The following is a 14,475-nucleotide window of genomic DNA, read 5'->3' on the forward strand; positions in this document are numbered from 1 at the left end:
ATTAGCTTCTAACGGATGGTCAGGAAGGGAAAAGAGCAAGAAAGAGAAAGAAGGGACTAGAAGAGGTGAGAAAAGGAGATAGACGCAGATAGAAACAAGAGAGGAGCAAGAAGGGATGACAGCAGACCAAATTATAGAAGAAAGAAGAAAGAGAGAAACAGAAGAGAGGGGGAAAAGGATAAGGATAAAGAAACATAGCCAAAGAGAAATTACCAAAGTGTTCAGAAGGGAGGATGAAGTGGAAGGACAGAAGAATACTGGCAAGATTCAGATGCGCAAACGAGACCAAAGCAAGGGAATACTGGAAAGAAGAGGGGGAAAAAGATGCAGACTATGCAGAAGGAAAGAAGAAGACCTAAGACATGTAATAGAAGAATGTGAAATAACGGGAGGACCAAAAGACATAGGAAAAATGCTGAACAAGACTGGAGAAGGTTTAGCAGAACTGAAAGCAATGCTAGAGAAGAGAAGGGCAAACGACAAGAAAGAGGCACAATAAGGAGGCTAAAGACCAAAGTTGCAGCAGTTTTTAGTCGTTAGTTGATAATTTATAGTTCCTAATGCTTAGTTTTTAGAGGTAGGATAAGCAAGGTAGTGCAATAGAATAGAGTGGAAAAGAGGGGAGGTAGACATCTAAGAAGGGAATTAGGTGTAAGAGATGTAAAACCGGAAGTTCGTCCAAAGCCGAAAGGCACGGACTAAACAATAATAAATAGTTTCTAACGGTTTATAAAATGCGTATTCTAGTAGTTTTCTAGTAGCTACGCTTGTAGCAATTGAGGTTTCTTCTCGGGTTCAAGTTCTTTTTACAGGCATGAAAATATCGATTAGAGATTGGGATTAGAATATCGAATGAAAGATAAGAGGTTCCCCGTGAGGATTCCATGTTTTATAAATGTTGAGGTTATTAGATGTACGAACAGAAGGACGCGTGGATAAATTGTAAAGTAGAAAATATATTTTAATACAGAAATGTAAGTACAAGTAGAAATATAATTTGAGCTGGTCCCTGGTGGTACCCTATAACTGAAAACGCCGAGGCCATCGTCGCCTATCTACTGTCTATGGTCTGCCTTCGTTCCAGTCTATCGTCTATACGCTGTCCAGTGCTTGAGAAAACTAAAAAGATCAGATGTAGAGTTATCTTAGAAGTGGTGACCACTTCGACAACAAAACTTTCTGTACTTAGGATATTCGGTAGAATCTTCCAAGATTTGTTAATATTATTCTTGCGTGATTAATTGCTATTTACAATCGATTTGTACGTTCTGTTCCATACGCTAAATCACCTACCAACCTAACGATTCACAGAGATAGCTCTCTTATACGCACCAAATATTGAAATCGTCAAAAACCAATATATTCCTCGTAATTAAATACCACGAGTCAAATAAATTTCAAGAATCAACTTTACGAGAATCCCAATCGATATTCTTAACACGCACAGACAGATATTCATTTACCATGCAATTTCTAAATACCCTATAAAGATTCAATTTAAAATTCTGGTCTAACAGGTTCCTCATCGATTATGTGCTTTGCCATCTTGCCACCAAGGCATTTACAGATAATATTTCTCAGACGTTTTGCAGCAAGGGTATCGTGAGAACGTAATGACTCATAAATGGATGAGATATCATAGCGTCTAGTCGGCAACGAAATGAATTTCTATACGATTTCACCGACGCTCGGTCGTTGATCGTGCTTCAAGTATTCTCGACTCTCCGCGACGCACACAAGGTGTCCCAGTAATTGTATATTACCATCGGCAAGGTGGTTGTTCCACGTGGAAAGATAAGTCGGGAATATACGTGATACGATTCTTTTATACGACGCGTCCTTTTCGACGGAATCGAGTTCGAAAATCTCGAAGTCTAGCCGAGTTTGGGTAATTTCGTTTGGAACAGGAGCGAATGATCGAAATGAGATTATCCTACGTACGAAGATAAGTGGAAAACGTAGAATAGGATTTATTCGTCAGACACCACGTTCTGGAGAGAACGAGATTTGAGAATTTGTCAGGTACGCGTTTTGGAAAACCAGGCCTTCAACGGGGAAATATTCCACGTTTCTCACTGGTTTTCGCACGTAGGATAATCTCTTGCCGTAATTAAGCAAATGTTCAAATTCAATTTCATCGAAAACGAAGCGCCGTGTAGAAAGATCTGGTTGTATATTTTCGACCTATTGGGTTGGCAACTAAGTGATTGCGGTTTTTGTAATTACCAGCTAATGACAAAATCCGCAATCACTCAGTTGCTAATCCAATAATTTGTACTCACCTGAACTCGCACAATTGTACTATGACCTACGGGACACCCCGTATACGCGATACACGCACGTATCACGCAACTTATTCGATCGAGCACCGATCGATTTCTCATTAATGTGGAAGCATGATCTCGCGCACGATCACGACGAGAGTCACGCTTGCACGTGTTATCCGACGTGGAGGAACTTTCGCGACGCATTGAAAAATCCGTATACGCGGAAGCATAGTTGCGGATGCGTGGAGAAAAATTCGTCTAGGACTTTTTTGATGGATCGGTGCCAGCCTCGGGATGAAATATCGTGAGAAACGTGTTTTTTTTTCTAGTTCCTTTCCTTCTCTCTCTCCTCCAATGGCGTTTGTTAACGAGGAAACGCTTATGAAATCTCGAGGTGCTTCACGGACCGCGGCATGCATGCAAAAATATTTCTGCGTATTGTAACGGGAAGAAACAGACATGCAACTAATACCCGCCGCTCCGTAGGCAACTTTAAACATGCAAATATGCATATAGCTAAGACGTAAGGCGTAATTTCTTAATTTATCTATCTCCCTCCTCCACTATTCTCTCTTTCTTATTTTTCTTTTTTTTTATTTCGATGAATTTGTAATTAGCGTGCGATCAAACACGCCCCTGTCGGATGAATTTATTTTACCTTTGTACGCGAATATACGTGTGAGCGTTTCTAAGAGCAATCAATGTCGTGAGAGCCAGGCTTATAGCAAGTATCCAGCGATTCTAGAGAGAGCTAGTTTTAGCCAGTTACAGATACACGCCTAGACACGCAGCTTTGAATTTTCTTCGATAAACGAATCGATCGATTTCTCTTATTCTAGGTGTTTCTAAATTTTTATCTAATATGCAGATGCTTCAATGTAATACACGTATAATAATGTCGTTATTAATTAAGATTTAGATAAATACTCGTAGCTGACAAACTGGTTAAAGACGTGATATTAAAAATCTCCGAATCGAATTTGCAGACGAAGGAAGTTGTCGGGCCAACTCGAACAAATCTGTCAATTTCTTTTCTTTCCGTATGGAGGAAAAAATGGAAGTCGTCAAACGTCTCGGCGTGTATATTCAAATTAAAGTCATTAGTACAGCACTTTGCTACTTTCTCCTTTAAATCTAATGTGCTCGTAATACGGTTTATGTTCGGTAGAATTAACAAGCCATCCCAGGAGTTATTTATTCATCAATAGCATTCCCTCTGACTTTACGATGTTCTAAACGATCAGAGCTTTCTCCATTAAAATTGTTTTCCTTCGACTCACTACCTTAGTTAATGACGTATTATCTTTCGTAATTAAAAGGGAATGAAACCTACAGTGCCGTGTTCTACGGCGATTATTAACGAGCTACTGCGTAAGAGATGCCATTTATTTGAATGAAACTTCAACTTCATGTTCCTTCGATATCGTATACCCGATAAAAATTTCCATACAGTGTAATGTACAATTTTTTCAACTGTTAATAACTTTAATATCTCGAACACTGTCGGTTATGGAATATTATACAATTTCCACGTAATACTTATATAATTTTCACTTTATAATAGCCGTATAATTTTTTTAATTAACTATTTAATCTGTTTAATAATTCAAAGATCATTAGTCGCGAAATTATGAAACTCGATTGGAGAACTTTACAAATTCTGCTTTTTACGCTTTCTTCGTACCGAGATAATTTATGCAACGAACAATTTCCTGCTGATAAAAATATTACAGGTCTTATAATAAAAAATCGCAAATCGAAAACGTTATTCTATAGGACATCATTCTTCGTAACTAATATCAGAATATTCCATTCAAAATGTATATTCTAATTCACAGTAGTGGTACTTTCTCGTCCGCTCTATAACACAGCATGCATTCAACGCGGTTCCATTATGAACATCGATATCTCCTTCGTTCGATCTTATTATCCCTATCGTCTTATATCTTCTCTATCTATCAGTCGAGATCTAAAAAGGGTATCCGCCTAAATAAAGTTCCAAAGAAAAAGAGAACGTAATACCAGCAAACCGAATTTAACTCTTAAAAAGTTACACATCACTTTGCGTTAAGTTTTACTATCTTTGAACTATAAAATATTTTTATTTTAAGATAGAACATTTCAATTGATATAAATACACGACAGCAGTTCTTTCGTCGCATCTCCTTCGCGCTGAAATCTCCTACTTTAGAATATTCTGATCTTCATAGCATTTTGTAAAATAGAAAATTTAAATCTTCTTCTTATTTATTATTCGCGATGGAAGCTGACTATTTCGAAATATTTCGATTTACGATACTAATCTAAACCAAGAAGTTCGAATCGACGCTAACAACTGTAATTATCCTCTTCGCGTGGGAATCTTCCGTTTAAAGAATATTCCTTCTAAGACAGAAGATTCAAATCTACAGTAACAATTTATACCAATTCAAATGCATGGCAATTTTCTTCGAGAAAATAAATGATTCAACGGAATTAACCCTTATCCGACCGAATTAACCCTGGTGCGACGAGGAAAAGCGCGCTCGTGTGTTAGAGCCGAGGATGCTCCAGCTAGCCCCACGGCGCATCTAAACGGCGACGTTTCCACGTCTAGAGATATATCCAGACGCATTAGTGACATAATTTTCCCGGTGTATTTCTGTAACGTGCCAGAGAAACCGGCAGAGGAGATAGGGGAAGGCAAGTGAGAGTCTGGCGACGCCGCACCGGTCGTCTGGGGCTCTCTCGCTTAGACGAGTTTATCGACATTGCATTTCCGCGTTTTCGTTGCACAACACCTGTTCACTGCCCATATAATCCCCCACTCTGACGATCTCCAAAGTCCCTAATTGTCCAGTCTCGGAGAACACGTCATCGAGATCCTCCTGTCTCGCTCGTCATCGCCCTTTTATTAACATCGCATCGTCACGGTTCGCAGTTGTTATTTTCGATAGGTTTTTCATTTTCTCGAGCAACGTCGAAAATCTCGTTTGCAAAAGTTCGTTAGCTACGCTTAGGAATAACGCTTGTAAAAAAAAAAGAAAAGAAAAAAAGATATGAAAGCGTACGAAGGTTATTGATTTTTAACTTTTTAGGGGATATCAAAAGTTTTCTTTTTTTTTTTTTTTCAGGAAAGTTTGTTGGCTAGGGTTACACATATCGCGTATCGTTTATATTTTTATCGATTCTTCGCTTTAAGGGACGTTGAAAGTTTGGTTTGCAGATGTGGCTAGAAATTATTGTTATTTATATTCTTGGGACATTGGAAATTCGTTGTTTCGGAAAGGTTTAATAGTTGGGAATAGAATTATCGTGTACTATTCATCTTTTCTATTAATACTTTTAACCTTTCAGGGTTTTGAAAGTTTGTTTTCGAAGGGTTACGATTATTATCGTATATTTATTATTTATTTGTTTATCGATTTTTAATCTTCTGCGAAGGTCGGAAATTTTTGTCAGACGAGTTCGATGACGGGGAAGGGAAATGAGTTACGAACGTTGTGTATTATTTATAGTTGCATTGATTTTTAACTATCCAGGGGACGCTGGAACGTTGTTTTCAGAAGAGAATTTTAATTGTTCATGAAACAGAATGAATTTCACATACATCGACATCTTCTTCCAATTTTAATTTATAAATGCATACCTATATAAGTTAGAGGTTTGATTATGCTTGAAACTATTGTTGAATATACTCATTCGCGTACGTATACTAAGTCAACGTTATGATGTGGAAAGAGTGGAGATTTCGATAAAAGCCATCGTGCACTGTTACAATCGTATCATTAAAAATGATCTATATCGATGAACGAAAAAATTCCACGTCAAAAATTTACGTCAATTCTACTCACTCGCTGCACGTTTCACAATTTATTATTGGCTACTTACTATAGCTCCAACCTTAAGAAAAAGGAAAAAAACGAAAAACACCTAGACTCGCGTAAAAGACAAAATGCTTGTATAGATGTAAAACAACAAATGCTAAGAAAAAACAAAACACTTTTAATCGGCGAACAAATACTTTTTGCGATCCATCTACGACACACCTAAAACCTACGAATCTGCTAACCGCTATAGTTTTCATCCAAGGAGAAAGCACTTGCACTGGCAATCAAAGATAAAAGTCGAAATTGCCACCCGGTAAATATGTAGCAACACGCGTGAGACCGGCCGAAGATATTCCTGAAGCGACCATATATCTTTGGAATTGCGTAACGTGCGCCAGCGCCACTTGAAAAGAGAGAAAAAGGCGGAACGAGAGAAACGACGCAACGCAGAAAAGGAACAAGAGAGAGAGAGAGAGAGAGAGAGAGAGAGGGAAAGAGAGAGAGAAACAGAGGGAAGAAGAAAGTGAGAATCGTGGGGAAGGAGAAGAGGAGAAAGAGAATCGAGGCTCGAGCCTCGTTGCAGCGGGTAGACATCGCCCGTAGAAAGTGCATCGGGAAAGCGAACGAGGCGGACGCATAAACGCGACCATAAATTATCTGTCTCGCGCCCGTGTACGCTTATGGAATGCATCTCGCGTGTCCCTTCAACTCGACGAAGATTAGCCTCGTCCTTTGACAAACGTTGCTCCTTATTAGACCGGACGAGTTGATTTAATGAGGTTTAGAATTCGAAAGCTCCTAGCTGGTATAGTTTCACCGATTCTGAAAGGGATCGTCGAGAGGAGAACTTTGGAGTAGAGAGTCGTGCTTTCGTCGAGATTCAAACTGGTAGGATCTGTACACTCGAGCCGGGATTGAGAAAATTCGGATCTTGACAGATGGAAGAGAGGAGAATTACATAGCGAATTAATATTATTTAGGGAAATTTTACAAGCCATAAGTTGAAACTTAGAAACGTTTATAGTTGTATATTTTGAACTTGTCAGGCAACTCAAGTTACTCAAGTTGCCAGGCAACCTACCGACATACATAATTCACTGTTTCTATCGGAATTTGCACATCGCTGGTATTTGTATGTTACTGTTATTGTTACTCATCCTTTGGTATTTATTAATTATGCATTACTATGTAGTTTAGAAGGAAAGACGCAAAAGGGAAAATTAAAAATTCGGAATATTCGAAGGTATCGAAGACCGAATGACTAAATCTAACAAGATGAGGTAATAATTTTCTTCCTGCTTTACATAATGCAGCAATTTAAGGATAAGAACTGTGTTTAACTTTCATTGTGCTGGTATATATCACGTAATAAGTGAGGTAACGAACGCGAACCTTCTACCAGAAAAGAATGTTCGATCTTTGGAACGAGAAAATCGAGCCTGCTAATCTTTGGTTGTTAGTTAAACATACACGCAACTCTTAACTAGATACGTAAGATTTAGTTGAGACAATCTCGTTTCGCTCGTCTAATGTTTAACTTTTAATTATCGGCTCTTGTTACTCCGCGAACGAATCTTCTTCCACGAAATGAAATTCTCTCTTTGGAAATTTCAAACTTCGTGCTTCGGATACGTATGGATTCTTGCGTTGTTCGTAAAACATTGATTTAACGTCTTCTTTCTTCTGTCACACCATCGTCGTTTTCTTTCTCTATAAATTGTTAACAGATGCGCTTAATGCAATATAATTTATATTCTTAAAAATATGCGTGTTAAATTCTTGATGGCCTATGCCATATCATTATGCCACGACGGGTACATCAATAAATGTTTCTAAACTATTGCTACAACTCGATGCAGTGGTATGTTTATAATACGAGCCGCATTTATTTGAATTATAATTCGCGTCTGACCATATACTCTCCTATCGGTTGAATCTACTTACCCACTAGCGAGCTTCTGTTACATTAACGAAAAAATTCACAGATATTGGAAAGAAATAGTTCGTTTCATAAACGCGAACTGTTTATTTCTCAACAAGTTCATATAAACGGCAAAAAAAAAATGGAGTTTTAACCTGTTAAAATTAACAGGCATATCATTTAACCGAAAACTTCATCAGTTACACAATAAAAAATTGATAACGAAGACGAACCGATTTTGCGATCACTTTTGGTGCGTGCAGATGTAAATACCATGTAACCCATTTGCTCTAGAAAGAAAACTATGCATAAAAATATATATTTTTCAATAAAGGTAATTATTATTCGTACGATCAGTAAACTCAATATAAACCGATTGATCTCATCTCCGGTTCCATTCTCGAAATTCTACGTTGCAAGAAGAAGCTAAAGTGAATAATTTCTCGTGTAAAACTGTACGACACGACAAATCTTCCAAAAAGTCCAGCCGCTCTGTTTCGCTTCTTCGCGATAGAATAATAAAGGAGAGAAAAATGGAAGAGAAACGACGAGAAAAGCGAAAAGACGAGATCGGGTGACGATTCCCAAAGCACACGGCTCGACAGCTCTCTATGGCCGGCCCTGGAATCGGTTGGCTCGTCGAAATACCATCACGTATCGGCACTAGAGGCACACTCGCACACTGCACTTCTGCATGGCGGAGTACGAACGGACGGACACACAGTCGGTTGGAATACGAATGCTGTGACCCGAGCAAATATATGCGATGCGCGCCGCTTCCTTGTAAACAAGGGCTGCTAAATGCCGTGAAGTGGCTCTCCGGCTCTCGGGTCGAGGCCGCGTTCTAAACTTCTCCGTACAACTATCCTGCTGTTTCCTCGCGAGAACTCTCGACACAGAGCGCGATAACTCGAACGAGTTTCCGCTATTGTCAGTTGAAGCTCGTGGCCTGCCGGTTTCCCGTGCTCTGCTAATTTCATTAGTCCGGGCCGATCCGACGATGCGGTTTCGTTGCGCTCTCCGTTTCGTCCATCGACCCAGTGGATCATCTTCGTGCGCCAATTGTTTCAAGATATCGAGCAAATTTGGCTAAGCTTTTGGTAAAGACGGTAACACGAGTACAGCGGAAGTTTGTTTATAGTCACTTACGAATATATATTTGGAAATTGGCGTGAGTCTGTTAAGTTTTATAGATCGATACGCAAAGTAGCTGTATCGTTGTTTTATTGTTCCGCAACTTTAAACCCTTTGAAACAATTCTCAGCTACTTGCCGATGTCTCTGCTATATTACACGGTACAATTCCATTTCTCTGGCGCCATTAAAAGAATAGCGCGTACAACTAGAGTTTCCATAATGAAGATACAAATTTAAATTTCACGATAAATTTCCAGGCTGCAGATTTTTAGACGTATTCGTAAAAATTTGAATTCTTTTAAACGTTCTCGTTTTATTAACGATTAACGGTCTTCTAAAAGTTGCTGTTCCAATTTTCTTCTCAAGTCTGTTCCTCGTGTTTCCACTGTCTTCTGGAACAAAGAATATTTTCACTATTCGTTCGCTTTAATATCAATGACAGTATAATTAGGCGGTAAAGATACGTTATTCCTAACGAACGTTTCTTAATGAACCAATCTGTACGCCATTTAACGCGTTGCGTGTCGTGCACCGCCGCGTTACGTCGATATTACATAGACATTATATCGACGTTACAGAGACACGTGTACAAGTCTCGTAATATATATGAGCTGCTTACCGCAAAACTGGAATGCTTAACTCGAACTATCCCCCCAGAAGCGCTTATTGCTTCGTTAATATGCCAAATCTGTCCCCACGGTATTGATATTAAGATTTCATCTCGCGAGGGATGTTCTCTTGGACTGCGAGAGCACTTTCGTTATTGAAGTGGAATTTACTCGCGGGATATGAAAAATGTGAAATTTCAACAAATGAGATTACGCGTAATGTAATGTAGAACGGTGGCCACACGCATCGAGATACTTAGTGGTATCGAATAGAAATTGAATGCTTTCAACTGTTTTTACTTTCTAATTAATTTATTAAAAATCTATTATTTTATTAGCATAACTTTTATTAGTTATTTTATTAGTTATTTTATTAGTTATTTTATTATACGTGCTATTAAATGAATATTAAATTGTAATAGAAGTACGAATTATAATTTGTTAAATTCTCGCGATAAATAGAACGAGCAAGCGACCAGCGTTATATACACATTACGCTGTACTATTTTGATATTTTGACTTCGACGAAGAAGGAAACTTAAATGGAATTCCCTTGAATCTTCTAAATTAATTCAAACGGTATTCTTCCATTTATTCTATTAGGATAAATCTTCGCAACAAACTGAGAATGAAATAATCGAAGAAACAAACAGTCTTACTAAATAAATTTATCGGAGACGGTAAAAATAAAAACAATTAGGATGAAGAAAGTGGGTCAGCAGCTACTTTGATTCTTGAATCCATGGTCGAAGTAAATTGCACGAAAAGCTTCCATCCAAGATTCTTCGAGTACTTAATTAAATAACACGCAAAGAATTCATATCGTACAGAGAGAAAATACCCTGAAAATTGTTTCCTAATTAAATAAAAAGGAAAAAGAGGCTTCGCATAGAGGAGAAAGAAAAAATAATTCCCCTTTCTGCCAACGTATTAAATCGAAGACATCTCGTCCATTACAATAATTACACCGTCGTATCGTCGTTACTTTAGCAGCTGGCCAAACGAAATCACCGAAAAATATCGAAAATACGATTCTCGTTAATTACGCTGAATTAAAATTATTGCCCTTATGGCGATTATTCCTCGAGGCTCGCGAACCAGAATTATGAAATTAATTAGGCAGTGTTCCTCGAGGGTCGCTCTCTCCTCTCGATAGTCCGCGATTTCGCTTAACGAGACCGCGTCGATTTCGCGTATTTTCCCATCCCCCGACCCAATTCTTTCCGCAGTTATCCGAATATAAATCGGGTCGTATGTGTGTCAAGAGATCGATAACGTCAACGGGCACACGATACACGTACATGTAATACACGATGATTAATCTCACAAGAACAACGTCTGATAAACATGAAACGTGAAATCACACAGATATGTGTGCGTGTGTGAGAGAAAGAGTGAGTGGGTGAATAATAATAACAGAGAAAAGCAGAATCGTTTGGCGATAATTTAACCCATCGGTGAGTAATCGATGATATTCGATACGGTAAAAAGTCGAAATTTAATTAACATACATGTTGAAATTTGATAATTAAAATTACGTTTTCGGGCGTATCACCGAAAGAGTAACTCTGTTTTCATTTACCAATTGGCTTTGTTCTTTATTGCTCTGGGCTTGTTTCTGCTGTACTTTATCACGATATTCAATCGCAACGATTAATCGTCATTAATACAATGTTTAACTGGAGTTGACGTTTGATTAATTCAAAGGGCTAGCGTGCGAGAGTATATAAAATATCCAAAATGAAAGAGATACGATTTTTAATTATAATAATTTTGTGATTTTTAACACGCGAAGCAGATATAAATTTGAATTATATTATTTCTCTGGTTTATAAAAATATGAACTTCTTTAAATATCAACGCTCTAGCGACGATGAATTATTCCGCGATACCTCGCGTATATTTTTACCTCTAAGTAAATTTCGTTCTTCGTTGACTGGAAATGTATAAAGGTAAAATGTATTGCGAATATTATCGCACTTTCTGTAGCAGTAGAAGTACGCTATTTCTGTTGCTCGTAATTACATGTACCGTTAAACGTACAAGTATAGAATGTCGTATTGATCGCAATTACCTATACCGTTAAATATAAATACGCGATTGAATGAAATCTATCATTACTTCGTTTCCTTTCGCGTTCAACGCCATAATTCACCTATGATTAATCTAACACGTCCGATACAATCGTATTCCTCACATCTTTGTTAGTTATAATTTAGTTTCTTCGTTTCTTCGATCGTAGTGCTATCATCCATCAGTCGAGCAATGATCGCTTCCATTTAAAAAACGTATTTTCACCGGTGAAATTTCTCTTATCTGTGAATTCACTTTCTAATTCCATACTTTAGATATGTTCTTCTTAAGATTTAATACTATTCCCGTGTGCAAATCCAGAAGTATACATATTTCAATGGTCTTAATAGACTCGCCACATGCATATCAATCGATCATTGAATATTTACTAAGCTTAAGCATAATATTTATTAAAATGAGTTCTGAAAGACATTGTCAAAGTATAGTGTAATTTAGTTCTTAGAAAACACAATATTATTTATTTCTGCCTGAAAATATAAAAATATCATAAAGGAAATATCAATATTTATATAATGTACAGTGTTTACTCGTTTTTGTCGTAAATATACTAATTTAGTGTTCCGAAACTGAACACGTGTATTTCATACTCTACAACGTAGAGAGAAATAGCCTTTTTGTAAAAAAAATTGTTTGTTACTGTACCAACATCTATACGTAGTAGCTTTCACTGGAGGGTTAATCGTATCGCTAATCCAGGAAACTAATAATAATAATTAACAGTCACATCTACAAGTTCAATTTCGAACCGAATACGCTGGTAACAAATTATGTACTTGCATGTATGTTAATAAAACAGCCACGAGCAGTGAACGCGTTGACCAATAAAAAGCAAAACGAAATATAGTATCTGTAACGATAACAGTAATATCACTTTCGATCATCTACTTTGCTACTGGCCCAGATACGACGATACAAGGAAGAAAAATACCTAGCAACGTCCAGTCGTTCCCGGGTGATAGAACACAGCACGACAAGATATTGAACTTTCTAAAACAGATAAACATATCCCTGTGTGACGGTGCGAGGGTGAAAAGCTAAGTGCAAGTGAAACACCCCTTTAGAGCAAATCGACGCGTCGTTGCTCCATTTCATTTACAGAGTCTATAAAAAATATTTGCTCGCAATTATATTTAATTGTTATAACATACACGTATCGATTAACTACGGCCAGGTATATTAAACTTCCGCGATCATTTAGCGCTACTTTTATGTACGTAATCGCAAAAATACGATACTATTAAAACAGAATGGGCAAGCTAATAAAAGAAAAAACGCTTCATCGAAAAATAGGAATACGTGCAAGTACTTCTGTAATCGCTATATCGGTATGTACCTATATATAACGTAAGATAAAAACAGCGATCGCTATATAATACGCTGATAGAGGAAGCGAAAAATATACTCGTGGCAAACAGCAAACGAACAAACGATCGTAATCGACGGAACTTTCCCCTAGATAACCCTGAACAGCAAAAGTTTATCATTTTCTGTGGATCAAAACGCAAGGATACTTTCCCAAAGAGACAAATCTCTCCCTGAAACGAGTGTTCTAGCAGCAACCTCGGTTTTTCAGCCGTCGATAACCTCGACCCGTGAAAGCCTTCGTACGTCCGCGATTCGTTATTTCAAACAAAAGCACACAGCTTTTACAGTGTTACGTTGAGTCGCGAGCATCGTCGCGATCGTTTATCATGGCGATCTCTGGCACGGGCAGAGAATCGTCGTTCAGAGAGCACCTCTCGGCCATCTTATCCGCTTCGAATGCGCAATAATAGGCGCTGCCATTATTTAATCAACGAAACGTCTCGTTAGCGATGTGGGTCACACACGAGCACGTTTCCCGGTCTTTCACGGGGCGAACGTAAATCTCAAACCGGTGGTAGCTGCTCCTCCTCGAGCCACGCTCTCTCTCCTTTCATCCTTGCCACCGTTTCCGGAACGTCTGGCGTCGTAGCGACCACGCATCGCTGGCCCTCGACAATGGCCAACCTCTGATGGCTTTCGTGTACGCGTAGATTCGCGTCAACGATAGCGTTTCGCACCGCGAAACATGTTTTTCCGACGCGATACCCTAACTGCTATCGCGCGCAAGGACCATCTTTGAAAATTCCTGGATACTGTGAACTTCCATTTAGAACGGAATTTTAACGTCCGACTGGACCGACTCCTGGTCCCTCTTGCGCAATTAAACTGATACGAAGGTGACAGGTGAAAAATACGATGGGTAACGTTTCTTTCATGGAAGAACAAGTTTAACGTTTAACACGTTGTCATGCAGCTGCTCGTCAAAGTGATCTTTTCACTCGATTTCGAGGTTAAACGACTGTTTTTGTCACCCTCTTGCACATTTAAAAGACATCAAGATCGTTGATTATATATGTACACATATATACAGGGTGGTTGGTAACTGGTGGTACAAGCGGAAAGGGGGTGATTCTATGCGAAAAAAGAAGTCGAAAATATAGAATAAACATTTTTCGTTTGAGGCTTTGTTTTTGAGAAAATCGACTTTGAATTTTCGCTCGGTACGCGTGCACTTTATCTCGATGGAAAAATTAAAAAAAAAAATTTTTATTCCATATTTTCGACTTCTATTTTCGCGTAGAATCACCCCCTCTCCGCTTGTACCAGCAGTTACAA

The 14,475-nt window shown here is 38.4% G+C and overlaps 1 protein-coding gene and 1 long non-coding RNA gene across 2 annotated transcripts in view; both read left to right on the plus strand.

The window, feature by feature from the left end:
- LOC105680235 (ecdysone-induced protein 78C-like) overlaps positions 1–14,475 on the plus strand; it is a gene marked incomplete at its 3' end in the record, with an annotated part of 111,550 nt that overhangs the window by 74,440 nt on the left and 22,635 nt on the right. The window lies entirely within an intron of this gene.
- LOC117151188 lies at positions 31–456 on the plus strand. Its single transcript, XR_004460929.1, has 2 exons — positions 31–219; positions 254–456. It is a non-coding gene; the product is annotated as an uncharacterized LOC117151188 (long non-coding RNA).

Source organism: Bombus impatiens, unplaced genomic scaffold (genome assembly GCF_000188095.3).
Source record: "Bombus impatiens unplaced genomic scaffold, BIMP_2.2 scf_0106, whole genome shotgun sequence".
Lineage (NCBI taxonomy): Eukaryota > Metazoa > Arthropoda > Insecta > Hymenoptera > Apidae > Bombus > Bombus impatiens.